General features: G+C 40.2%; 1 protein-coding gene across 7 annotated transcripts in view; it reads right to left on the reverse strand.

Moving 5' to 3' along the window:
- LOC106043357 (high affinity cAMP-specific and IBMX-insensitive 3',5'-cyclic phosphodiesterase 8A) overlaps nucleotides 1–27,013 on the reverse strand; it is a 141,683-nt gene that overhangs the window by 112,095 nt on the left and 2,575 nt on the right. Inside the window, exon 1 of one of the 7 annotated variants that reach the window (XM_013192771.3) lies at nucleotides 1–26,998. This exon is cut by the window's left edge and continues 16,695 nt beyond it. The exons of the other annotated variants lie outside the window; for them this stretch is intronic. The gene's annotated coding sequence lies outside the window, so the exon portion shown is untranslated. Of the gene's footprint in view, nucleotides 26,999–27,013 lie in introns of those variants that run through there. 7 annotated transcript variants of the gene reach the window in all.

Genomic DNA, 27,013 nt, shown 5'->3' on the forward strand with positions numbered 1-27,013 from the left:
TTTTCTGGATATCTCCCTTTTCACTAACACCATATTATATAACTACTTTATTACTGTTTTTATTTAAGACTTTGAAAGCAACATTCTGGATGGCAATGCAAGCACTATTAGCTAATTTAATGGCAAACTCTTCCAGGACTCGTCATTTCATTTCAGCTGTTTTTGCAAATTCACAGCTTTGTTGTTACCTGCATTTGAAGAATTACTATTTAAGAAACTGTTTTTCATTTTCAAAATGTCCATATGGGAAAGATTAGGTAACATCCCTTGTTTTAAAAGTCTGGATTTATTTTTTTTTTCCTTTTAAATCAGAAACCTTGTCCAGATATCCAAGCCATCAGGATTATTATTTTAATAGTGTATTACTGGATAGCTCTGAAGTCTCTAAGACAAACAGAATGGTTAAAAACATCAGAAGGAAAAAAATAATTTAAAAATAGACGCCATAAGTAGCACTACTATTAAAAATTACGATTTGGTTGTCTACACAAAGCTTCTAAGGTAGCTAAAGAACATCACAAACTGCTATAAATTTCAGAGCTCTGTGTAACAAGATGTTATATTTCCATTCTCAAAAATGTTCTGTTAATATTAAAAAGAGAGAAATAAATAGTCTGGTATTTTGTTACAAAGCACCAGCAAGTCTAACATTACACATACAACTGGAAAGCTGCAATGTTTATAGAAAGCCAGTCGTTTAAACCTCTACTGAAAGCCCTTAAATCTTCCTTGCTGACAGTTCAGAAGACAAGTAAGAAAAAAAATGCCAGAATCCACTGTTTTAAGAAAGCAAGACATTCAATCGGTCCAATTTTTGCTAAAAAGCTCACTGAGTTTGAGTAGAAATATGTACCATTACACAACAGAAAACATGCAACAAGAGATGGGGGGGGACTATAGAAAAACCCAGAAAATGATTTCAGAAATGCTCTTCTCATCCAGGTAGCATTAGCTTCTGCTTCTGATTTCACAGTCCTTAAAGAGACATTCCTTTTTTTCCAAAGGAAAATGACACTGGGTTTAAGGATATCCCTCTAACACAGAAAAGATGAAAATGCTCACAGTCACAGGGTTCCAAAAGTTGCAAAAAAGTTCAGTAATTTGTACTCCTCCCAAGAACTTAATCTTTTCTGTATCTAAAAGTAATTAAAGATTTAAATTACCTTTAATACTCTATTGCTTAACTGCAGAGATAGATGCTGTTTCTCAGGCACAACTTCTTTTTTATTCAAAGATATCAAACTTTGCTTTGCTACAATTTTAGCCTGACTTTATCAGTTGCTGACCACCTCCTATGTAGCACAGCGCACTTTCACCCAACAACTGAATTAAGCATATACACTCAAGAGGAAAAACACATTCAAATAGGCTCACTCCTGGCATCCCTGTCAAAGTATCTACAGATTTCACTCGCAGAGGGGAAGGTCTGAGCATCAATCATTTCCCATTGCATCAGACAGTACCGACAAGGCTATTACCACGCTCTCACAGCCTAACCCGGAGTTATCTGTAACAAATGTGCGATTCAGGCAGTTGCACGAGTGACCCATGAGTGTACCCAAAGCAGCTATGCTCCTTTTCCCCACAGGTTTTCTCTTGGCCAACCCACCTCTGGTCCTCCTCCCTCCCCAACCCATTCCTGCTGCTGGTTTTCTAAAGCTTATCTGAACGTGGAGATTGTCTAGACACGTTTTTTTTCCAAATTTTCCTTTTTCCTTTTTAGAACAGTTAATTATCTGCAGCGCAGGTTATATGCAAAAAGACTGGTATATGGTTGTTTAAAATTCCTTTTTCAATAAGATGCATTAGCAAACAAATGTATATTCACACATACGATGAAATGCTGATCATTCCTATTGCAGACACAAAACCATTTTTTTTTCAAAAATAATTTGGTTTAAACCTTGCTAGTGCTGAGTGATTGGGAAAAATTATTTATGTATAAGTGATTTACGTCCTTCTAAAACCATTTTGGTTTAAAATTGTTTTGCTTTAAATCTCAGGCCTGGCATTGAATAAAATTTTACTCTGTTTGGTTAGAAAACATATCAGCTTACTATTTCTTTCCCTGGATATAATGATTTCAACACAAAATTTGGTTTATGTTAAGAGCGAGGCTTGACTGACTTTAAGACGAGAACGGACACATTCACAGCCTTGTATAATCTTTTTTCCTACGAGTTAACTTTTTTCTTAAACTGGCTTCTTACTAAACACCACACACTGACATTTTGCATCTCTTCATTGTGTACGTAAGAACTTGACCCAATTGAATACACTTATAAATTGCTTTATTTTTCTTAGTGACATTTCTTTATTATTTTTTTTTCACAGCATGCTCTTAAAAAGCAAGTTTATTATCTAGAAAATATGCCATATTTGCAAACTCTTTTGCTCCACTTGCTTTATGGAAAGGAAAAGAGCCCTATTTTCCACAAACGGCTGTGGTTTTCATGTCACTGAAGGGCACATATCTTGGCTGCACACCCTACCAACTGAGTCATCAGAAACTGGACTTGGCTGCAGAATGCCATTTTTCGTTAGATCCACATGTGATTGACACAGACCAACAATCTTGGGTAGAGGGCTGATGCTAATCAGCCACATACACAAACAAGAGCACTCACCCCACAGAAGTTTATCCAGTTTGCAAGGGCCAGAAAATAGCTTTTCATGTCCAGAATGCTGATTTTTTTTTTTAAGGACTACTAACTATTCCTTTTTTTTTTTTTTTACCTTTTTTTTTTTTTCTCCAAATGGCTCAAGAGCCTTGTTTAAGAGCCACTAGAAACAATGTGGAAGCTTAATTTAACAAACTCATCTTCTTTTAATACCTAGAATCTACCACCATTTGATCCAGGAGGGCTTGCTCTCCCAGGCAGCTAAGACAGCAGGTACCTGGCAGCCTTCCTTCACTCTGCTGCCAATGACCCTAACTCTGACAGCACAGTTGAAAGTCTATCACTTCTCATTAGCAATGTGTATATGGCCTGAGCTACCTAAGGTTGTACAGCAAAAAATTGAAGATGTATATGTTGACCATTTTCTTAACTTCTCTATATCTGAATAATCCCAAAAGCACAGATGTGTCAGCTGAAAGGTTAATTCCACATCAAAAGGAAGAGCTAAGGTATTCATTCAAAGTATTTGTACACTATACAGATCATCAGAAATGCCACTTGGCTGCTGCTTTATCCAGAAAGTGTTGTCTCCTAAATCAGCATTGGGTACTCATGTTTTAATTCAGTAAGGAAAAAAAAAAAAAGACTTTGATCAGAAGAGATACCTATCTTCATGCGTATTTTCGGTACTGTTGGTTGTGGGAGCCTGCAGAGCTTCTCCAGGAATAAGCCTTTTACAATGATTTAGGAAGAAGAAGAAGAGGTATCCTCTCCCGCAGCTCCCCAAAAAAGCTTGGAAATAGAGTCCATTTTCCAAAGGAACGGTATCAGCAAATTGAGTGTCATGAAGGGATACTTTGCACAGAAGCACGAGGCAGTCTGAGCCAGAAAGTTTCACTGAACTCCCAGCTTTAGTTAAACTATTCCAGAAATATATGGGAATAAACAAACAGATTAGGGGAAAAGGCAGAAGAAAGTAATAATCTTCACTGTGAGGAATGGGGTAAATGTAAACTGAAAGGGCCTCAGTCTGTAACAAACAGAGACTATAAAAGGCAGGCTGTTTAGTGCAAAATCTGTTTTGTGTAGGCTTTGTAAGAAAAAAAGTCACACTAGCATCCCCAAACTTTACACCTGGCAGACGAAGACATTTGGTCTAAAGAAGAGAAAGAAATAACGAACCCCAAACTCCCACTGAACCCAGACACTGGACCCTTTGAGTTGATAACTTTGCAAGAAGAACTAGCGGTGCTAGAAAGATCACAGCAAATCACGTTCCTCTGCCAAATTTAATGAAATAGCCACGCTGAGCCTACGGAACGCAACACTTGCCATTGGTTAAGAGATCACTGTGGCAACACAGTCGCCTTGATTCACAGCTTGAGCCCATGAACCACAAGGGCCCCACAGAGGGGGAAACCTCAAACTGGCAGTGTCTAATTTGGTTTTGTTTATGTTCCTGTGTTCACTATTGATCTGCTTGGGGCTTAGAATCAACAGCAAGGACTAACAACCTCCACAGTACAAACTTCATAGGCAAAATAATCTCCAAATGATACTTCCTGCTCCAAATCAGGACAGACAGCTGGACCCAGCAGCAGGCAGTTGGAAAAGAGCTTCAAAGTCGGTTCAGTACGCAGCTCCTCACACCGATAAGTGCCCGTTTTAATTTATCTCATTGCTGCAAGCTGGGCTTTCTGTTGGACACAGCAGTCCTTGCAATGAAGAGGAATGAGCACTGTCACTGGAGGTAGGACATAAACCCCATCAGGGGGTGAAACAGGTTCTTAGTAGAACAAATATACTGGGGAGGAGAAAGAGCAGAAGAAAAACAATGTTGGAAATAATCCTTTGGGAGCAGTTTAACCCTCAAGCGAGTATTACCGGAATCTCTAATTAATGGAGACACTGACTCCAAAATAAGACATGGGTGTCTATCCTCTAACAAGGCTAGAGGCTGAAGAGTTTAGACGCTGCACATAATAAATACTTGCCAGCCACTGAAACATGCACTACTGGAGGAGTCTTCACTGGTTTCTCAGCAGACTACAAATGCATGACTATCTACATAGCAAGACACAGTCTTGCTCCCACTACAAACTAACAGCATCTCATTTTTTCCACATATCTGTCTCCTATCTGCTCTCCATAAATTACAATGCAGAAGGCACGCTACATTCGGGCACTAGAACAGGCTCCCCACAGAAGTGGCCACCGTCTCAAGCCTGCTGGTGTTCAAGAAGCATTTGGACAACACTCTTAGAAACATGGTTTAATTTTTAGGTAGTTCTGTGTGGAGCTATGAGTTGGACATGATGATCTTTGTGGGTCCCTTCCAACTCAGGATATTCTGTGATTCAGTTGTTAGAAAAGCTCCTTTGCCTTTGGTTAAAGGGGAAACAATGCAGTTAGGAAAGGCAAACCAAAAGGCACTGCTTACTGATTTTCTGTAAGATACTCAAGGGACTGGGCCACACATGCGAACAAGCAGCAGGTCCACCAAAAGAGAGGCAATGCATTTTGGAAGTTCTTCCATTTCTAAACAAGGATACCACAGATTTCAATGTTGTCAAATTAATTCTCAGAATACAGGCACTGCCTATTCTTTAAAACAAGAGTCCCTCATATCCAGTGTGTCCCCTGCACGTTTCAGACTACAAAGAAACCAGACGATGAAATCTTCCTACTGGTATCAACCACACTGGTTGATATGGAGTCCCTGGAAGGCCATATCCCTTATACTGTCATAACGCAGAAATTTATTTATCGCTAGCACCAAATAACGTATTTTCAAGTTTGTGATAACTGTATTTCCAGCTGTGATGTAAGAAATTCTGGCATCTACCAGTGTACCCAGGTATGCCATCATTTAACAGATGAACGTCCAGCTTTCGCGCATGTACCAGGCCACTTCCAGTCATGGAGTAACAAATGGGCTTTAGCACCTCCAAAAAACAGAGTGATGAAATACTAAAACAATTCAACTGTCCCACAGTTTGCTGCCTGCCCGTGTGTGAGATCCATGAAGGCAGATGAAAGGCAGCCTGCCTGACATGGGCACATTATTCTGACGGGCCAAGTCAGGCGGCAGGCCGCAGCCTTGCTCCAGGTCAAGGCCTAGTGCTGGGCCATGTCCGTGCAGAACAGAAAGCCGTTCTCCTCCCCCAGCTCCAAGTTGCACTTTCAGGGTTCACATGTGCTGATTTACAATACTGTAATCTTTCCTGTTTGCTTTTTCTCCATTAAAGTTTGTTCTCATTGCTAACAGCAATTTATTTGCAACAGCAGTGGCAATGTAGGATAGCTTGCACAGGCTCTGCTCTTGCATGGGTTGGCATGATCAATTCCCTTGCCTTCTGCACCACCATAAGCAAGAATAAGTGCCACAATTAAAAAGCCGAGAGACATCCCACAACTCCTCTCAAATAGAAGATCAAGGAAGCTATCACAGAGGGACTGCATCACTCTACTGCGGCAACAGCCTTTTCCACAGTTGATATGCTTTTTCTCTATCTTCAAAAGACACTGCCTCAATTTGTGAAATTTTTATTTTATGGTACTATAAAATACTTGTCTTGTTCACATCTGAAAGTTAGAAGTGAAAGGGAAAAAGATAACAGATTCTTGTTAATAGGACTAACGTACACTAGATTTTGAAATTACACTGCTACTTCAAAGGAGCATTTGTCTGTTGATAACAATCTCTGTAACAGTACGAAAATGACAAACAGCAGGAGGCTGGGAAGATGGATAATTCCGGTGACAGACTGCAAAGTAAACAGATTAAAGTTAAGCAGATATATTTTGCATTTTCCTTTAAACCAAAAAGTTTCCTTTTTTTTTCTTTTTTTCAAAATGTAGTTGTCACCTCTATGAAGGATTAAATCAGAATAGAAATTGCATGATGCTATTGACGAAAGGAAATAATAGTAAACAGAGGGCATGTAACAAGAATGGATCCCGTCAGCAATTAAGTGGAGCTTTCAGAATTCCATGAGAAAAAAATCTGCTTGATAAGATATGATTTAATGTCTGAAATTCAAATATTGGCACTGAAACCAAGGAAGAAGGAGGTATGTCCTATAACATGGAATATTTTTGTTGCAGTAGTCAGTAATGCATAGTAAGTTGCATAAGCCTCAACAACACTTTCACAGCGAGATCCTTTTTCCTTTACCTAGGCAAGAGAAAGAGCAAAGGCTGATGATGTTAAAACAAGCACTTAGTTGTTTCAGTAGTGCTTGGTCCAAGATAAGTCACCAACAAGAAAGAGCACTTTCCTATACATCTGTTGCCGTGGTGACATTTCTTTGAGACCTAATCTTGCTAACTTCGCTGACAAAAACAAGCTTTTACTACTGTTAGCTCTGCAAAACCAATATAACCATGGCTGAGTGAGCTGGAATTTTTATTACTGGCAATGAAGTAAGATTCAGACAGAAAACAGCTTGATTGTCAAACCCAAATGTGAGAGTTTGAAATATTGGCTGTTAGAAAAATCACCTTTTGACTTGTAAACTAAGCAAAGTTTTATCTGAGAGTGATTGAGAGAGAACAAGTGTAAGAACCTCCTGCTGTCATTTTTACAGAGTCACTTCTGGAAACAGTTCCACGGCAGGATAACCACAGCCTGTCCTCTTTGCTTTCTGCCAGCCGGCATACACCATTTGCACGTGCAACTGGAGGCACAAGCTACAGATCTCCAAATATTACTGAGGTATGTCAAAATCATATGGGAACAATCAAAGAGGTAAGAGACATGGAAGAGAAGGTATGCAGCTTCTTGGAAAGCCTAAACTCTGCCTTGTTATACTCTGAACTCTGCTGGGCAGCCAGCAATTTTTCCCTCCTTCACAAGACCAAGCATAGAAAAACCCCTCACGGGCTTGCTGACCTCCCTGTAGGATTCCCACACGCTATACTCCCCAACCTTTGGGATTTAGTGTGCTCCTGGCGGGAGCTGCACAGGCAGTCTCCTCCTACGGTGCCAGAGACACCATGCCCTGCCATGGTCTCAGAGTCCTTGTCCAGGTTGCACTGAACAGAAAGGGCTCCGGGCTCCTGCCCGCACCTCATTAAAGGCTTGGTCTTCTCAACTTTTTGTGAGGGAATCAACATAGTAGGACACAGGGCGGTGAATATCAAAGGTAGCGCTGACTTAGCTTGCTCTGGTACTGGTAGCAGTGTAGCTCTATCACTGCAGTACTCTGCAAAAACGAGTCCTGGTGTTTACAAAACTCTCCTACTTCTGTTAACCCAGGCTGGCCTGGTCATTCCAAACTCATTTACGCTCCTCTTCGTATTAGTACTCTACCTCTGCCCTTTAGATACCCTGAGAGATTTCTTCACTGGTTCAGATGAGGAAGGATCAAGCTGTACAAAGCCGTTCCCATGAACAACACCCTCTGCAGCTGGATCAGACACAAGTCTCCCGTGCTTCCCTGGAAACAAAAGAGTACTGCTCTTCGGTCCATATTAAGATTTCTTCCTACATCCTGGGAAACAGTTATTTAATCTTTGAGCTGAGAACATGAAATACATGACAGTCTTTTACATATCCAACTTAATCCCAATTTAATCATTTAAAAGCTAAACAAATACCATTTCTCCCCAGGGCATTAGGCCCCTCTAAGGTCAGCGCTCTGCTGCAGATGGCGCTGCTGGCCACCTCAGCCACCCGCTGGGGACTGCTCGCTCAGAGCTGACATTGCCTTTACGGGCAGGAAAGAAGAGAATTGTTATGAGAAGTTGAAGTCCCAGCTCAGACCATGCTGCTTTAGACCATACTTTAGAATATCTTACTATCAAGACCTACTTCAGGCAATTCCTGTACTACAGTTAGGGTCTAAGATCTTACCAAAGATACCCCAAGTACTCTTAATTATTTTATAGCTCCTGTTTATTTTCTAACTGCCAGAACTACCATCTCAAGCACTCAGGCTAACCTGGAAGCTGCAATGCCAGGGCTCCTGGCCCACGCTGTCTGGCAGCAGAGCCGCAGGAAGCACAAGGGATTGCTCCAGCCAACACCTGGGGCACTGCGAAGGCTGGGGTTTAGGAGGCTGTGGTGAACTGTCCCCCTGGCTTTGTTTTTGAAGGAATACAGTCAGCGTACGTTATCTAGTTCTGGTTTAGCATATCGTGTTTCCTAAGAGACACCCAACTCAGCAAACCACCAAAAATGTTTCAGCTTAAAACGTCGGGATACATTTTATTCTGATAAACCTGTTGGTTTCTCTCGGGCTCGGTGCAACAGGTCAGGAAAACCACTTTCTATGAACAGAGAAATTCATCTGGCTGGCTCGCTTTCAGCTGCCCCTAGACTGCTGTGTCCTGCCCTGGGAGGGCTCTGGGCCGGGCGGCTCACCCGCAGTAACACCACTGACGTCAGCCAGGGCAGCCGCGGGGAGGGCGACGCCATGTACTGGGGAGCGCGGTTGCAAAATCAGATGCAGAAAACAGCTCCGCGCAGCCAGCGTGGATTGTCTTCATGCTTTTCTCTCTCTCTCTTTTTTTTTTTTTTTTTTTTACTTTAAGACATCAGGGATTAAAATTCATTCCATATACATTTGATTATAAAAATATATCCATGCAAATATATGGAAATGAGCAATATAATTTTTTTGTACATAACAAGATTGATTTTTTTTTATCTCCTGTTGATAACTGCAGTTTGATAGCTTTAGTGCTATTTTTTTAAAACTATAAATGACTGGGACACTGAATACCAGTGCTATCATTAATTATGCCAGCAGATGAACAAGTCATCTATTACTGAACTAAATTACTTCTAATTGCACATGAAACTCTTGCACTCTCCTAATGCATAAATAAGAATGAGTTTAAAAAGAAAAGCATATGTCATTATGGAGAGTGAATTAACAGAGGATCCACTTCCTGCCATCATCATCACTGGTTTTATTTTATTTTTACATTTGTATTATGTAAGCACTGAACTGCACAGCAGCCCTATAAACATACAGGAAAAACTGATTCCTGTCCTAGCAAGTTTACACCTTAAAATGGGATTTCTTGTTAGTGCTAATTCTTTCCACTTTTTTGGACTGGCTACCAAAAACAATTATAAAGATACCTACAAGCTACGTGTGCCACCTATTTTTTATGTGCCTCATATTTGTGCTAACACAAATATGAGGGCGCTAAGGCAGTACCATCAATGGCACTTAGACAGTTTCATCACTCGTTTTCCTTCCCAAACCAGTTTTCTTCACTGAAGCATAGCCCTCTCCTCTCTGCCCTCGCCAACAACTCACCCACAAGAACAGAATTTACTCAGCTGTAGAGTCAGTCATTCCTGAACTATTGGAATGGGACAGTTTTCAGATATTTTATATACTTATATAAATATATCTTATATTTATTTCTTTTTTTTTTTCAAATATCATGTTGATTATGCCTTTGATTAACACTTTTCTTCAGCAAGACTGGCTATCATTTGCATCTAGGGGGAAAAAGAAAGAAAAAAAGCTCCAGTCACAGAAAAAAGCTCCTACAATTTAGACAAAGCTAAATGAGAATTTTTAAGCTAATAAATGTGTGTAGTCCTTGCACTCCAGATGCTTATCTGTCACAAAGCAGACAAGTTATACTATGGCCTTGACTGACCACTATACATCATTCAAAGTTAACATTTCTCTATTTGACCATCTTATCTTCTTGCCTGAGCAACGCAAACCCACAAGTCACTAAGTAAAACATCCTTCTATATTCCAAAAATTTCTGCCAGGGCACAATGTGATCGAGCTCATGAATTTTTAAAGAGGAATCTGGTGGTTGTAAAGCAATCTCTGAAAATACTGAAGGCCTTTCTCAGGAAGCCCTATTAGTTTATCTGTGCTGCATTTGCTGTTGCTGTGAAAGTTTCTTTCTACTGTCGGGTAATTTCTAATTCTATGATACTAGGCTTTGCTTGGAAAGGTGCTGGAAAGTTTAGAAATATACACTTATTAGCCTTAAAAAGCTGTTATTTTACTAAGTGCAGCTAGAATCAAGCAATTGCTTTTCCTAAAAAGAGAAGCATTTTCAAAAAGCAAGGAAGTGCTGACCCATTGATGTACTCCAAGTGTGAAACAACATCATGTGAGTGACATGAAAACAGACTAGGGACTCTTGATCCCAGGGCACATGAGGACTTAGTGTACCACAGAGACTGAGCTTGCTTAGTTTCTGGTTGGAGGACGTTTACCCTGCAAATGCCAGCTAATGCACAGCTGTGGAAAATGCTGTCATGAGCTTCAAAAATGTAATGGCCTAATGTTTATAGATGGCAAGGTATTTTGGAAAGATAATATAAAAAGCGGGGAAAAAGAACAAAGAATAAAATATGCACAATAATTAGATTTTAGGTTAATTTCCCATGGGCTGAACTGGCATATTATAGAAAGAAATGACTGCTGGCTCAACAAATTGCTTCCCTACAACAAGCAAACCTATCTCCTGCCTAGATGAAGCTACTGCACCAATACGCACTGCCATGGCTTTGTGCTAAGCCTAACTTTACAGGCTTCATCGTGGCAACATTACAAATTCATCTATATTAACTCCTTTTATTATATATTTTCTGTCATTTCTGCTCTTGGCTGCATGTGGTATTAATGATGACCATGACCATCCCAGCAACCGACACCCAGCTGACTTCCAAAAGGCTGGAACGTTTTGTTCAGCACCGAGCTCTCTGAGCCAGCAGGGGTCATTCACCTATGCTCTACCCTGCGTGCACACTGCAGCTCTAACATGGCACCAGTTTTCAGTACGCTAAAACCATTACGGACCAGCCTCCAGTTTTTGGCAGTGCCATATTAGACAGGAGAAGAAGAAGAAAAAGAAGAAAAAAAAAGGGGCCAAAATGTCTAATAATGGCTCTAAGAAAACCAGCCTTTCAGGTAATTCTATGGGATTCAAGCTCCAGTGTACGCGTATAAAGACCTAAGTAAGAGGCTTTGTCTCACAAACTGGCACACCACTCTGTTTTCTTGTGTAATATCACTTAAATGAAACTCCCTCCCCATCTCGGTGCAATCAAGATGAGAGTCAGGCCTCTCTCAGTCTACTGACACTACTCCCAAGAAATCAAAGAGGAATGGTTGGTGGCCCAAAACCCGAGTGCAGAGTAGGGAGTTATGGGATGCGGCTCCATAAGCAAGAAGGCACCCACGGACCACCTGCAGTCCTCTCTGTAATGGTCACCAGCTCTGCGAGTGCAAAAGAGAGAGGCAAATCCTGAAGGGTATTGAAAGACGTAAAATAGCAGTTAATTACATTAGAGGCACAACACCATGGCCATTGGAAAAAAAGAGCTGGCAATGATGGCAGTTGTTGGGAGTACGTCTGGAGGAAAGGTAATGATTCCTCCCACTCGGTGCTTGTCAGAAAGCAAGCTGCCCCAAAACTAGCTTGAGCTTCAGTACTTTGGGAAGCCACGTCAAGATCCCTAGTAAGGCAGAAAAACGATTTCCCAGCGAGGAAACAATTCCTGATGTTTCCAACTAGTTATCTCCTATCTACAGTCTAACATGGGAAAGTTTGTAAGCCATCATCACTGGGCCATGGGTAGTTCCCAGACACCGGCAGGCAGTCGTCATTTTCCATTTCAGAACAAAGTTCAGTTTGATCACAACTATTTGGGTAAGTATTCCCTTTTTGCAGCAACTATCTGAACTGATGTGGTTACAGAAAGAGAGGGAAAATGTCTAATCTTTACTATGAAATGTGTCAGCACCAGCTGAATCACACAAAACTAGGAGTCCATGCTTAACATCATTTATGACAATCTCCCTTCATATTTAAATAAGTCAAATTCATATCTCCAAACTATAATTAATGTAAACATCAACTAATTATTTACGCTTTGTGCTATGAAAAAAAAAATAGCCCACGACATGTTACTTATTTTGGTTAAGCAACACAAAAACATATCTACAATTTAAAATGTCAGCAAGGAAAACATTTTAAGCACAAAAAAGCATTGCAATTTTGAAAGCTCAAAAAAAACACATTTTTCTAGTATGGCAGACTAGAATGAAGTTTACTGCCTTTTAGCTGAAGTTAAGAGAAAAAATGCTTTTCTGGTTTGTTTGATTTTGTGTACACAACTATGAAAATACTCTTCCAATATCATATTGATTTATAATAATGGCATTTTAAGGGCTATTGACCTTGGTGCAAATCATTAACAGTGTACTGTGTGTACTAAATAAAGAATTTCAGGGAGAGATCTGTTTACTAGCTACGCTTCTTTGTAAACAAAAAAAGATTCTGTCATTTCTAGGGTAGTGTTGTGGGCCACTGGGTGGGAAGAAGCTAGACTTTTTTTAAAGACCTTAACCCAACAAGAGCACTTCATCAAAAAAAAAAAAAAAAAGAAGAAGAAAAAGTGCTGAGAGAGGAGCTGATGTGAAATGTGTCAGTGAGACGAGGTATACTGCTTGTGAAAAAATAAATTATAGGTGCATATAGGGGCATTAGAAACATAAAAATGGCAACCAAAGGTGGAAAAAAATGGCAAAAGCAAGAAGAGGGAAATGATTTTTAAAAACTGCATCTCCCAGAAGGGGCTGCAGGAAGGAACCTCCACTATATATAACTGAACGAGTTAAAGATAAGCTACAGACCATTTGGATGCCAAAGTTACATTGTCAAGCATCAGAAAAGTTGTTCTGCTGCTGCAGAAGCAGCTGTGGCATCACGGCACTTGTATCACAAGCTGCCTTTTTGCATTACTATCAAATTGCCACCAAATCATACCTAGTAAATTGGTATCTTCTGTACAGTAATCATCTGTCACATACTTAAACACAAATCTAGGACAGCTTCAGGAGATAATTATTAACAGTCTATTGAGTACTAAACAATGCAATTAATTAACTGAGAGTTCAACTTTTCCTTAATAACCTGAAGCTGCAGAATGAAGAGCCACATACTTACAGCAAGGTCTGAAGAGCAAAGTGTCCAACACTAAAAGCACAAAAACAGCAACAGAGGACAAAGGCCATTAACAATCACTTATTTGTCCTGATTCAAGGACTGTTCCCTGTGTTTGTTCTACTGCCTGGCAGCTTTGCTGACAAAAAAAAAAAAAGCCTTTTCGTAGCAAAGGTTTGCAAATACCTTAGAATATTAGAATTTCATAGGTTAGCCAATTTTTTTTCCCTGCTATCACTTTATCTGTAACAGGGATTTTGCCAGTAAAAAATTTTTTTTTTAGAAATCCAACGCCCTCACTGACATTTCAAGGCTAGGTAACATTCCTTGTTCAGTCCTAGCCTGGGCTGTCCTAAGACTTTGCTTAAATCAGAAACATCAAGAAACACAGGAAAATCTTCTATTACAGAAGTTATACCACTGTATTCATACTCTCAAATGGCATAAACTATGCCGTCACAAGCACATTAGTATCAGTATTGCTGCAGTTACTGTAGGGCTTTACCCCAGCCATGTCAGTAAGAAATCACAAACATTAAGGACAGACCACGGCAATATTAACGCAAGAGGTGAAAGGAGGAACCCCTATCTAAGACCCTAGATACTTGCTTCTGTAACATACGATGGGATCTTTTAAAGTAGGGTTGTGGGCAGCCAAGGTTTGCAGACTTCTGTGGAACAGCATGTACTCTTCCTCCAAGGCCAAGCTAAGAAAACCAGCTAGCTAAACTCAAGTCAGAAAGCTCAGTACCCATTACCTTCAGCAGGTGTTTTATCAGCTCTCAGCAAGACTAAATTTTCTGCGCAATCAGAGCAGAGAGGGGGGAAGGACAAAGCACAAGAATAAACCAAATCAATTAATTTATAAATACACAGGTATCAGCGAACTATTCTCTAAGAAGGAATTGCATATTGCACATTAAAAAGAAAAAAGTTTAAAAAAAATTGCTGTAGATCTCTTATCACTGTCACACAGCAGCTGCAATCCATGAAAATCAAGCCCAGCCACTGTCCTCACTCCAACGCTGCTATCAGCTTGGCAGCACATGTAAAGCAGCTCTGGCTTCAACATGCAAAGTGGTATCTGCAGTGGGCAGCGCTATGTAGGACTACACTACAGATCAAAGTATTTTCAGTATCTGTAAAAGGAGCCTTAACTGGTTTTAGAAGGAGCAGGACTGCAGTAATAAATCTGATCTCTTGAAGCCTGAGCTGGAAGTTGTACCCTCTTGTCAGCAGGTTCACTGTGTGATGTATTGTGGAGCTTTGGCTGCAGAGACGCCGTAGCCTGCAGATAATGAGCTGTTCAAAGTAGCTGTGAAATTGTCAACTTAATTAAGCCAAGTTTAGTTACCAGTCATCTTTCAAAAATTGTGTGTGAAGAGGCAGGCTTTGAAAGTGCCCAGCTATGCGCTGTAGGAAAGTGCTGTGTACTTTTCTGAACCGAGAAATTGAAAGCTCATGTGATGAGACGGTGCTACTTCACAAAGTGTCTGAAGAAAGCCCCCTGCTTATCCCAGCATGTCTGGAAGCTACTTAGTTTTTTTTTTTTTTCCTTTTTTTTTTCTATTTTTAGAAAGTTAAGATGCATAATCACTTGAGAACAATCTGCAATGGTTTATTAAGATAGTCTGACCTCCAGAAAAACATATGATTTGGAGAGAGGAAAGAGAGCCTCCTGAGGAAACTTTGTGAAGATCCAAGCCTCAAGCGCTCAGGACTGAGCTCTGCAGATGGGTGTATCGACACGACAGCCATGATCTGAGGGGCCTGTCCTACTCGGATGAAGGCAGAAAAACTCAGCATCATGAAGGCCAGGCTGCTCTGTACTCCCTAAATGTATTTCCTCACTGTTGTTCATGGCTTTGAACAAAGCACTTCAACACGTACTGCTGTCCTTCCTGTATTTTAGCCAGGTTTGCGCATTAAAGACCCTGTCCAAACTAGATTCAAAAACAGGACCTAAGGGTATTCCAAGCTAAGCTATTGTTTTCTATTTAAACCAACTGCAAGCTAATTGACAAACATCTTGTACTTGCATATTCCTCTGGACAGCCTGCTCACACCTGTTCTAGGACAAACACGTCTGTAGTAACCAAACCGAGTTATACCAATCAATTAATCTGAGTTTAAGAACCTGTGTTTAAACAAACCATTAACACTGGCCTCAGTTCATTCCTCAGTACAGAGGTGAAGGTTTCCCAAACATGACTCAGACTCTTAAGGACATGAAGATCTTTTGCAGCACCCAACAACTGCAGAGGTGCAGTGCTGTTAGCCATACAGCTAACCGTATAGCTTTACCCTGCCAATACTCTGTCACGCTTTTACCTCTCCGTGAATTATTTTGTTGGTTTACCTTAAAATCATTAAGCTATTTCAGAACAAGCCGTGGAGATCCCTCCTTTAGGAAAATCTCCTAGGAATTCCACCTGCTGGCTCGGGACCTCCCAGTGCTGGGAAAGCTGCTGAAAAAAATGCCAAGCCCTTCACCCACACCCACCTCTCTGCAAAAGGAGGGGGGAAAAAGAAGGGAATGAGGTACTTTAGAGGTCCTCATGACTCTTACAAAATAGCGTGAAGCTAATAGTAGCCAAGCATTTAAAGATCCCCAGGTAACATTTCACATGAGTATTTGCTGTTACTTACTGTATTGTTACAGGGGTAAAGGGAAAGTAGATCCTAGTGTAGTCAAAGTGATTGTCCACAGCCAGGGAATCGCAGCTGTTTTCAGACACAACCAACAGAGTGCTCTTCCGTGGTACGTTTTTCCTGAAATGCAACAGCACTGGCACAGGGAATCCTAATGAGCGGATGCAACTGGGCACTTCTCTGATCAGCCAGCTAGACTGCCAGTCAGCTGGGGAAAAAATGCAAAGGGCCAGAAGTATCAGGTTTCCTGAGAGGGAATTATATTCTCCGCAGGTCATCCACGGAGAAAGGGCAAAAGACCACATGGACTCATTGCTAAACACACTTTAGGAAACGAGTAATGGAGACGGTGCCATTGCTCCAGCTGATGATGGCAAAATACAGGAGGTTTGTTTCTCAACCTTTTAGGGCAAATCGCTCCCATTGTTATGTGAAGATTCCTTGCCCTAAGCAAACAGGGAAAGGCCACAAAAATTCTAGGACCTCAAAGGAGATCCTGCTCTGTATTATTTCTGTGGACACAGCAGAGACTTCTGCAACCTACCAGCAAAAACATTTGCCATAGTGACCTGCAAGTCAAGCACCAGATCCCATCACATGGATTCTGCACTGGTCTCCCTTCTTGACCTCATGATTAAACTTTGGAGGCAATGCAGAGTAGTGCAAGGTATCAGGGGAGGCATCTCCTATCCCAAATAACTTCCATACATACAATAAGGAATTGGACATCACAGTTATATCTGAACACCTAGAGCCTGTACTTTCTATCACAGCTCAAAGGCTCACAGAAGAAAAGGAAAAAAAAAAACTCCGTTCACTGAATCAGTACCAGGTTTACTTCTCTTCCACAGTCCTTAAACTTCACTACTTCACTAAGACCAACAAGGTTACCCCATGAGGCAAAATCTACCCCATGAACAGTGTCCCACAGAGTACAGCAGAAGCGAGTTTCCCCAACGGGCACAGGAGACCCTTGTAAAAGCTGTTAGGAATCAGAACAGCCAAAATTAGCTTGGGAGAAAACTTCAGAGCTGTCTAACCTTCAAAAAGAAGTTCTTTTTAGTTTAATTGGCAAAATAAGAGATGGTATTTTCAGCACATTCTTTTGACAGTCCGGCTATGGATCTCACTGGTTACCCTGTGACTTGGGGCTATGTCTGGGGATCAGACAAGCTGTTAGACTTCCCACACCTCACATCAACCACTAGCAGGGCTTGCTCCCTCCCCCACTCTAACTTTGAAGTTTTGCACTGATTAAAAAGAAAAAAAGTCAAACATTATATGAACAGTGACAGCAGAACTTTGTTTTTTTTCAGTAAAAATCATAAACTAATGCATCAGTATTTAGCTTTAGGCACCAAGAGTAAAAAATGCCCACCAAAATTCCATGTTTAGTGTTTTCTACCAAGCCAACAGGCTGATACTACCTTCTTGTCCTTCACAGGCAAGCCCTGTCCTTTCCTTTCTCAGCAAAGCCAGGTGTGAGAGCATTAGGTCAGCTTCCTCACTAAGCACTTTCATGAACTTCATGAGTTTGTATTATTATTATTAAAAAGGATCACAAAAACTAAATCTCTCTTCTGCCCTAGAAGGTGGTTCTTGCTACCCAGTCCCAGTGCCAGAGGCAGGGTACTGTGGAAAAGGCTACGCAAGATGCCCGTTGGAGACACCTTGGCTTCCAACATCCTACTGCTCTAATACATTCATTTTAAAAAGCTGTAATAAGCAATAATATTTCAGAAAACATTACGAGGTGTAGGGGCTGTGAATGACAGCACCACCGCTTGTGTGACAGATCTTGGCTCCATGGCATTGAGCAGCAAGGAACAAGACTCATCATCTCCAGAACTGGGGACATACGATAACACAGCTCAGTGTCAGCATAAGCAGAACAGCCCTTTTATCTGAAATTCTGCAGAAAACAGATCACTTTGACAGCAAAAGGCAAAAACAAAACAAATACTAAGTCAATTAAGAGTTGCAGCAGAACCAACGGAGGCATTGATTCTGAGTTTTCAGGACTTACTCTTCCTCTCAGTGCAGCTGATATCAAAACAAAAGCTGTTTAGGTTTGCAAAACCCTCTTTGCCCGGGTTCAGAAACGTTTTGTCCCTCTAAAGTATCAATGTACCCCTCAACATTTTTATCCATCTGCAGGATACTCTGCTGCATGTATGAAAAAAAGTAACTAGCTTCTCTGGTCATGAAGATCCTCTTCAAAATGTAACCCTATACTTGGTTACAATTCATCCCACTTGCAATCTTTTAAACACTTTTATCAGTTATTCTTGGTCCCTGCACCAGGATGTGCAGAAACCAATACATGAAGGTTCCATGCTGATGGTGTGTCGGTGGTAAGCGTGCACGACCACAGCAGAACAGGGTTTGGAAATCAAAAATTCATTTAAAAATTCCACTCGAGAGCACAATGTTTTTATTGCATTTGTCAACTTAGCAACCACGTCTTAAGGAGATAAAATTAAAATATCATTATCATGCTACTTGCCAAAATTGTGAAAAATGAGAAGTAAATCAGTATGTCCAGACTCAGTCCAGAAGAGGAACAAGAAAAACTCTTCTCATTTTTGTAACTTTAAATAGACTCTTACATCTTTCTCCAAAGCACATTCTGCTGACTGCAGATAGAGACGAAGCACTGTGTTACATGGACACAGTTTGATCTGAGAGCAACTCATGTTCCCAGGTACACGGTGGCCTTGATCCTGCATGACACATAATTAAGATCAAGCGTGCAAGCAGAAGCATACAGCGACTCGTCCAAAGAGATGCCCAATAACCCGCTGGCAGCCTAGATCTTCTGACCAGGTCAGTACCTCCAGCCTTGGCCACACTGCCGTGTCGGGCTGTCTACAGACTGTCTATAACCAGAAAACACCAAGCAACCTAACACATCCCAACACACTTCAGACGTAACTGGATAACAACACAGGTACATATGTACAAAATTAAAATCTTCTGAACTCCAAGAAATTCAAAGTTTTAACTTCGACAGCCAGCATGCTTAAGATCAGCAGTAGCCTCTCACACTAGTATATGGAATATAACCTGAAACCACAGCAATTTATATTCTTTATACAGCTCCTACTTAATAACTGTCCCCACTGTTATATGAAGCTGGGAAAAAAAAAAAAAAAAAAGTATTTGCTATCCCATTACTCCTATCATTAGACAGTTAATAGTATCTGTTATTGGAGGTTTTTTGCATTAGTACAGATTAAACAATCATAAAACAAGGTACCCAACCATAAGGGCACATACCCTGGTTGCACTTAAGAGAATCCAGGTACGTTTTACTTACAGGCCAGAGACCAAACTCTGGCTGTTCTGAAAACTTTAAGAACTTTGCCAGTAACTTCAGTATAGCCAGGAACTTGCCTACTGAAGTTACACTGATGCCTTTCTGGAATGACAGAAAGCAACTTATCCTTAGTACAACCATTATTGCCACTATTTTCATTTCCAAAGCTTGTCTCCAACAGGGAGCTGTTTTCTACACCAGCGAGAGGCAAACAGAGCAGTCCAAGCCCTGCCGCAGGTACGTCCCTCGAGCCCACAGAGTTTAAAGGGGTTGAACAACTAACTTTAGTCAGAATTTGACCCTCCAATAAACTTCTTCAGTACGTGAAAATAGTTCTTGGCTTTGTTTTGAAAAATTAAACAGACATCTTGCCAGCAATCCCAGTGCCATCCACATTTAAGTGTATGGCAGAGCTTCTTTGGGGTCCAGTACCCATGGACTTCCCAGTATTGCTCCCCACCCTGAGCTATTTATCACTAAATTACAGCTAGTGGAAAAGCACAGCTTCATCAGCAGTTAAGCTGCAGGAGTGTATGGAGCAAGTCACTTTTGCTTCAACTTACCAAAGTACTAGGTGTGGTTGTCCTCAACCATTTGTGGAATTTCTCACCAAAGTTTTTTTTTTTTTTTCGTAATAAAAAAGTCTTAAAAACTGAACCAGCAGACAGAGTATTCAAAAAAGAAGAAATAAACATCTGCAAACTCAGGCTTCAAAGCCTGACAGAATCCTGACCCACCTACCTATCACACGGATACATTTATCCATTTAAACACTCGGAATTAAAACCACTGTTGCAAAAATAGTGTTCGGCACTTCAGCGTCAGCTGAGAAGCAAGCACGGTAATTCAGTACAAATACAGCTTCTATCTGACAATGCACATAACAGAATACAGAACACATTAAGATCATATTCAATGCAAATTGAAGGTTGCGCTTTTATTGTTGTTGTTGCTGTACTTTAAGTATAACATAAGTATAGATTTTTTTCAAACAAGATCTGTACCGGGAAAGTTTACTTTGCTGAGCACTTACTGAGGCTATTTGTCTGATGAAACTGCATCAGACACACCAGAACCTCAAGCTTAAAGGCAGAAAGCTATGGTAAATAGATAACTTCGAAAATGTGTTGTCTTTTAGTGGCAAGTAAGATGGGGCCTCATAAAATTTCCACTGCATCCCAGTAGGGAGCTAAAGGTCACTGCTAACTCAAAGTTAAGAACAATGGGAAGCAGAGGATGTCATTCTTTCATATTTGCCCAGTGATTCTGTGTTTTCTTTGCATGGATTTACTTAGGAAACTGGGAACTCTACAAACAATACAAAGATTTCAAGGTTACCGTTTTTCCCTTAACAAAGCTGGGTATCAGAAATCTGTTTGTAGACTTATGCAAAATGTTTGTTTTATAAAGAAAAATACTTCCTCCTTTGATCTTTCCAAGTATAGAAAACGTTCATTTTCCCATGCAACTTCAAATTAAAATGCAAAATAATTCTGCTTTCAAAAAAAAAATGAATTCTTGTTTCCAATAAAGAAACAGATACAACTTCAATCTGTTCAACATTATTTAACAAATGGATTTATTTCTATCCTGATCAGAACAATAGAAATAATGTCCTTGAGATGGTTTTCCATTTTGTTCACTCAGGAATGAAATACTACCTGATTAACAAGGAGACTCTCTTTACATGAACTAAAACGTGTCACCTTAATTTCTAGAGATCTAATGCTCAAGAGTTGGCTATAATGTAATAAAGTAACAGAACTGAAAAGCTGTAATTCCTCCTTTTCCAAGCACAGATGGGAACCCTAATTAAGAGTCCCTCACACTACCATCAGTATTTTTCAATAGCAACATTATTTTACCCCAAAACTTCCTCTAAATCTTGAATATCCCTTTCCGAGTCAAAGTTATTTTGCCTTGCTAGGACATCCTCTCTCCACATATATATGCAGACTATTTTTAAACACATAAAAGACTATCAAAAACCATTACAAACTACCTTGTCAATCACACTCAAAGTAGATATAACTTAATTCAATGCATTTCCATTTCAAAAAAGTAGGTTCCAGCCCTCATCCTTTCCGCTGAAACAAAGCCACACACACGGGAGCTGGTTTATAGGATGCTAAGCTTTTTATGTTATGTACAGTGACATATTTACAGATTTTACAAGGAAGAGGAGAAAAGGCCCTGGGAGTTTGATCCAAGGCCAACAGTTCAGCCCATAGTAAAAGGGGATGGTCTGGAAGAATGCACAAATTAGAGACTCCGCTATTTAACTTCACAGCGTATGTATAATCATTTCTTACATTTTGGCCTGAACGTGGATTTTAAGAAAGAACCTAAAAGGGGCTGGATGTTGAAATCTTTGAAAAACAGAGGACTTCAACAACATCGCCTCCTTGATGCCTCTGAAAGCTTAAAATCTGACTCTGAGCAATCAAACTATTCAGTATGTCATGCACATGAAAGCTATTCAATTTGCATCTTGTCATCCCATGCCAATTTAAATTATGGTTAAATGAAGATACCTAATTATTTTACCCAATGGACTGATAGCAATGAATAGAATGTCACGGGGCCAAGCAAATTCCTAGTGAAACTCTACTGAATTAATGGGTCTGAAATAAAAAAAACACCGAACACAATTCACACAGAAAATCGTGCTTTGGACATAAAATCACGTTTTATGTGCAATCACGGAAACATTACTAACAATGATTTAGTTCCAGCCACGGCTGGTAAAGCTGTTTACACCATGAGTATATTATATCCATGCACACCACCAAAATAGAACACAATGCTAAATTGTTCTCCGAGGTATGCAGGTGCTTGCACTGTCCCCTGACAAAACGATGACTTACGCAAAGCTTATATTGAAACAATTTTACCTCGGGGGCAATTTGCTCATTATCATATTTGCTTTAGGTTTCTTTTACTTTTTGTTGCAAGCTAATCAGAGCTTTAATTGTCCATATCCCTAAATATTTATTTCCTCTTTGAGGACTCATTTGAAAGTCACTTGGCATGTAGCTGCTCAGAAAGTGGAATATTTTCAGTGTATTGTTAGTACTGCTTAAGCCCAATTCTGGAGTCCCTTCTCAAGGTAAAAGCTGAGAGAGGCGAACAGAAGTTCATATCATAACTAAAGTAAACCAATAATTTATCACTGCTGGTAGTGGCAACTGTTGCATAAAAAAATTTTAATGGCTGTTAAAAATAATTATCATTCAACCTCTCATTTTCTTAATATGGACATTTATTCGAAAATGAGAAAAGGATACTAAAATATAATAATATAAGCAAAACAGTATCTAAAAAATATTTTTTCTAAGTTTCAAGTGGACTGCGAGCACCTTTCTTAATGAAACACTCTTCATAATCACACAGATTGTAAGCCAATCTGAAATCTTGAACATGAAGTATCTGCAAGTGGGTGTAACCATTTCACATCTTTCATTTATATTTAGATGCAGCATTTTGGATGCCAAAAACTGAAGTGCTGGCACTTTGAATGGTGAGGTGATGCCAGCACCTTGCACCAGCATTTCACACCACAGGTAATACTGGGAACGGTAGAAAGGGATGGAGAACTTGTATCACCTCCAGTTCTTCTGCATGTCTTACAAGCAAGTAGAGTTTGACAAGTAGAAAATTTCTCACTCTGAAAGAACTTGCATTTTAATCTCAGCAATACAATTAAGGATACAGAGGGTAACACAGTAAGTTAAATAAATAGAACTGGAGAAATAAAGGTTTGTTTTCAATATTTCCTCTACTGACACATTCAGGTGGCAGAAAACGTAAAGCTGAGAAATCAGCAACTAAGTCTAGAACTGCCAGGCAAGAGACATAAAGCAAGTTCAGACCGGGGCAGTGAAGAACAGCACAAAGGGCAGAGAGAAGACAGCGTTTCATGTCTAACATGAATTTATAGGTGGAAGGAGTCTCAGTGGAATTTCTACCAACAGTAAGTACTCCAAAAATTCAAGATCTAACCTTGCTCATTTCAGTCACGCAAGAAGTTGCCTTCAAATGCAGTGGCACATTTTGCATGAACTGGTTTGCACGACCAGGAGAGGAACTAAAAACCGATGGTTTAAAAGTTGAAAACACATCTTAGGCTGTCTTTATAGCGTAGCAATCTATATGCTGTGAGTGATTTCCAGTTCTTTTCCAGTTTACATTACAAACAACAGGAAATTAAAAAGATTTAAAAAAAATAGAAAGAAAGAAAAGCCTTAAATATTAACCTGGGCATGAATATGGAAAGGTCACATGTTACTGCATCAGTTCACTCCATACCATTTAAAAACTAGACCCCTCCGTCCCCTGGAGAAAAGGGTTCATGCCTTGCAATAAAAGCATACTAACATCAGGCTGGAAGTCTCGAGCCATAAGGACTCAGCGAAGTTAGCGTATCTCAGCGTGGGAAGGATCCTCTCAGTGGGAGCAAGGATTTCTGTACGGGAGGGCTGACGTCAGTGGAAGTGGGAGGGAAACGGTGAGGGGAGGTTTGCTGGGGGAACGGCTGAGGGCAGTTTCAGTGGGAACAGGGAGGAATCGAGAGGGCTGGACGGCCTCACTGGAAGTAGGGACAGTACGTGTGGGAGTTTCAAAGGGAGGGAGAGCTGAAGTGTTGCAAGGGGAAGGGATTACCAGACAGGCAGGAAAAGAGCAGACGGCTTAGCAGACTAAATAATGTGCTGTTAAATGCTGAGATGAGATCCATTTCAGCACTGAAGGTACAAGTTAGCATACGTCCTCCTATATATACAGGATTATGCAACCATTGGTTTGCAGTGACTGTAAAATTCACAGACAATTTCACAGGTTTTGAATGAAGGAAACTTGCTGGCTGTAACACCACAGATCTAAACCACTCATCCCATATTGGCTGATAAATCAAAAGGCTATTTCAAATTTAGCCCTGCTGGCTTAACTCTACTTTTAATTTGCAATAAAGGAAGTTTGGATTTACTCTCCGATCCCCTTGCACCCAAACACACACATTTCTGTGTTAAATATACACGACAGGGAGAGTTACACAAGAGAAGAGGAAGGAAATCTCACATACGTAAAAGAATGAGAGGGCAAAATAAATGTGCAATGTATGTGCTACAGTGCATACCAATGCAGTATAGAAGTGACACACACAGGTTGCTGGGACAGCATCCCCTTATGATTACCCACAGCAGTTTTACATAAATGCCCATCAAGTCCTTACACCATGCTAATCCTTACTTATGCTAAATGTTAACCAGAGTTATTACCCTAAAAGAGTATACGCAGATTTCTATAAAGCCAAGTACCCTTACCACAAATTCAGCTACTGAAATTTCTGCAGAAGAAAATCATAACTAATCTATATGAAAAGGCTATCGCAATTCTGAATCCACTTTCTTGAGACTTTTAGAGCTGAAAAAAATCAGGAAATGTCTCCTTTGCAACAGGACTGATCTAAGTTTTCTTTGATATTTTTAATGTAGCCCTGGATAATCAAACTTCAGTCACTGTTACTGAGTAAATCTCGCTCATCTTCCACTGGGAAAAGGATAGAGTTTAAGCTGTGGAGTCTATCTGTTGAAAATTAAAAGGAGGGTTTTCATGGCTGGTTCCCTATTTAGGTACAGCACTGATTCCAAGCTGCTCATGAATTTTCAAATGAAAGCCACGCATAAAATTACTAATCAGGGAGGGAGATACAGGCGCCATGACCAAACAGATTTATCTCCTCCACTTATCGCATACTATCACCATACGCATATATACCAGGTCTAGGTACTACAGAACTTATCTCTGCACACACACACTTTCAGGGCTCCTCTGCAAGTTTACCATGGATTAACTGAGCCTTCTCCTTATTAGGAAAGAACAGGATTTTTTTTAGCTACACTTTGTAAATTGGTGCAAATCCCAAAACACTCACGCCACACATCTGGAGAAGTGATCCTCTGCCATTCCAACAGCACAAAGACATAATAAGACATAAACATAAAGCCAGAATAAGCCTGGGGGTTAATCAGCAATATATATAAGGCCATTTTACAATTAACGTGGGTTATTTCTTCTTATGACACTGCCTGACTTGAAAATATGTGCGCTATAGCTAACAAATTGATTTGATAAAAGTCACTGTGTTACTTATTACACTTTAATAATAAACTTAATGCTAATACCAGCTGAAGTGAAAATGCAAGGTTTACAGCCCAGGTTTTGTTCCTAGCTTTCACATAGGACTTTTTTGCCTTTAATCTGTGCATGTATGACAAAAGAATGTATGTGAATTCAGTTGCAGTGCGCTGAAACAACAGGAGAATGCCATTCTGGCAGTAAACTGGCTGTGCACACGTGTTCTGACTGCAGCACCGAAGCACAAAAGGTATGCAGCATCTTCTGCTCAGGTGAGGGTATCCCAGGTGCCATAAAGAACAGCCATAGTTTGTGGAAGCGCCCAAATTCATAGGACCATAAATCTCAGAGTTCTTTCTCAAATCAAAAATCCTTTTAACTCCAAAACTGCCCAGTGTCCTGCCCAATTCTCCTTTTGGCTTCAGTGATTTCAGGCTCCAATCCCATACCTTCAGCACTCTCACCCTTTATTTCTTTCTAAACAACTTCACTGTACCATGACAAGTGTAGCTCTCTCTCCAGCACAATTTCTGAGACAACACAGTTATACTCTAGCACAGGATGAACTGTAAATCTGATCATAATATGCACACTAATACTAAAAGCAGAGAATGAAGCACATTGCTGCTTTGCATCTCTAATGATAGGATTTTACACACAAAAATCATGTAGATGTGATGTTTCAATCAGATTTTGTACTCGACTGATCACAAAGAGAAATCCATTCTCATTTCTAAAAACCCAGGCAATGTGCTCAGAGTGATGACAAGGGCAGAAAAAGACCGAGTGATAAAAATCAGAACAGCTGCCAATGAGGTTAGAGCATGTACACGAACCAAAATCAACCGTATAGCACCTGGCCGAATTACCCAAACCAGGTAACAACAATTTTTACTAAGTTCTTGAAATCAAACAACAAAACTAAGGCTGCTTTCCATGGTTATGCTTCTGGAAGCAGTCCTTGGAGTTGTTTGTTTGTTTTCCCCCCCATAAGCAAGCAAACAGAAGACAAATTCACACAATATAAACTTTACAAAGTTTAAAACCAAAATATTGTTAATGTACAATTATAATCACAATTAAAAATAAAGCTATTAAAGCAATTGTCAGGATTCTGATGACAACTTAACTTTCCCCACTGCAGTTACCATAAGCACAACCACTGTGCGTGAACAGAGCTGTACAGTTTAGTTTCCTGTACAGTACTAGCACTCAATTTTACGTTACTACAACACCGTTGACCTTCATATTCTGACTTAGGTGCTGTTAATTCCTCCTTCGAGTCACTACATACAGTGTCTTCTCATTTTTTCTACACCTTTTTTAAACTTCTGTGAACTGTACT

The sequence above is a fragment of the Anser cygnoides genome, chromosome 11 (assembly GCF_040182565.1).
Source record: "Anser cygnoides isolate HZ-2024a breed goose chromosome 11, Taihu_goose_T2T_genome, whole genome shotgun sequence".
NCBI classification, from domain to species: domain Eukaryota; kingdom Metazoa; phylum Chordata; class Aves; order Anseriformes; family Anatidae; genus Anser; species Anser cygnoides.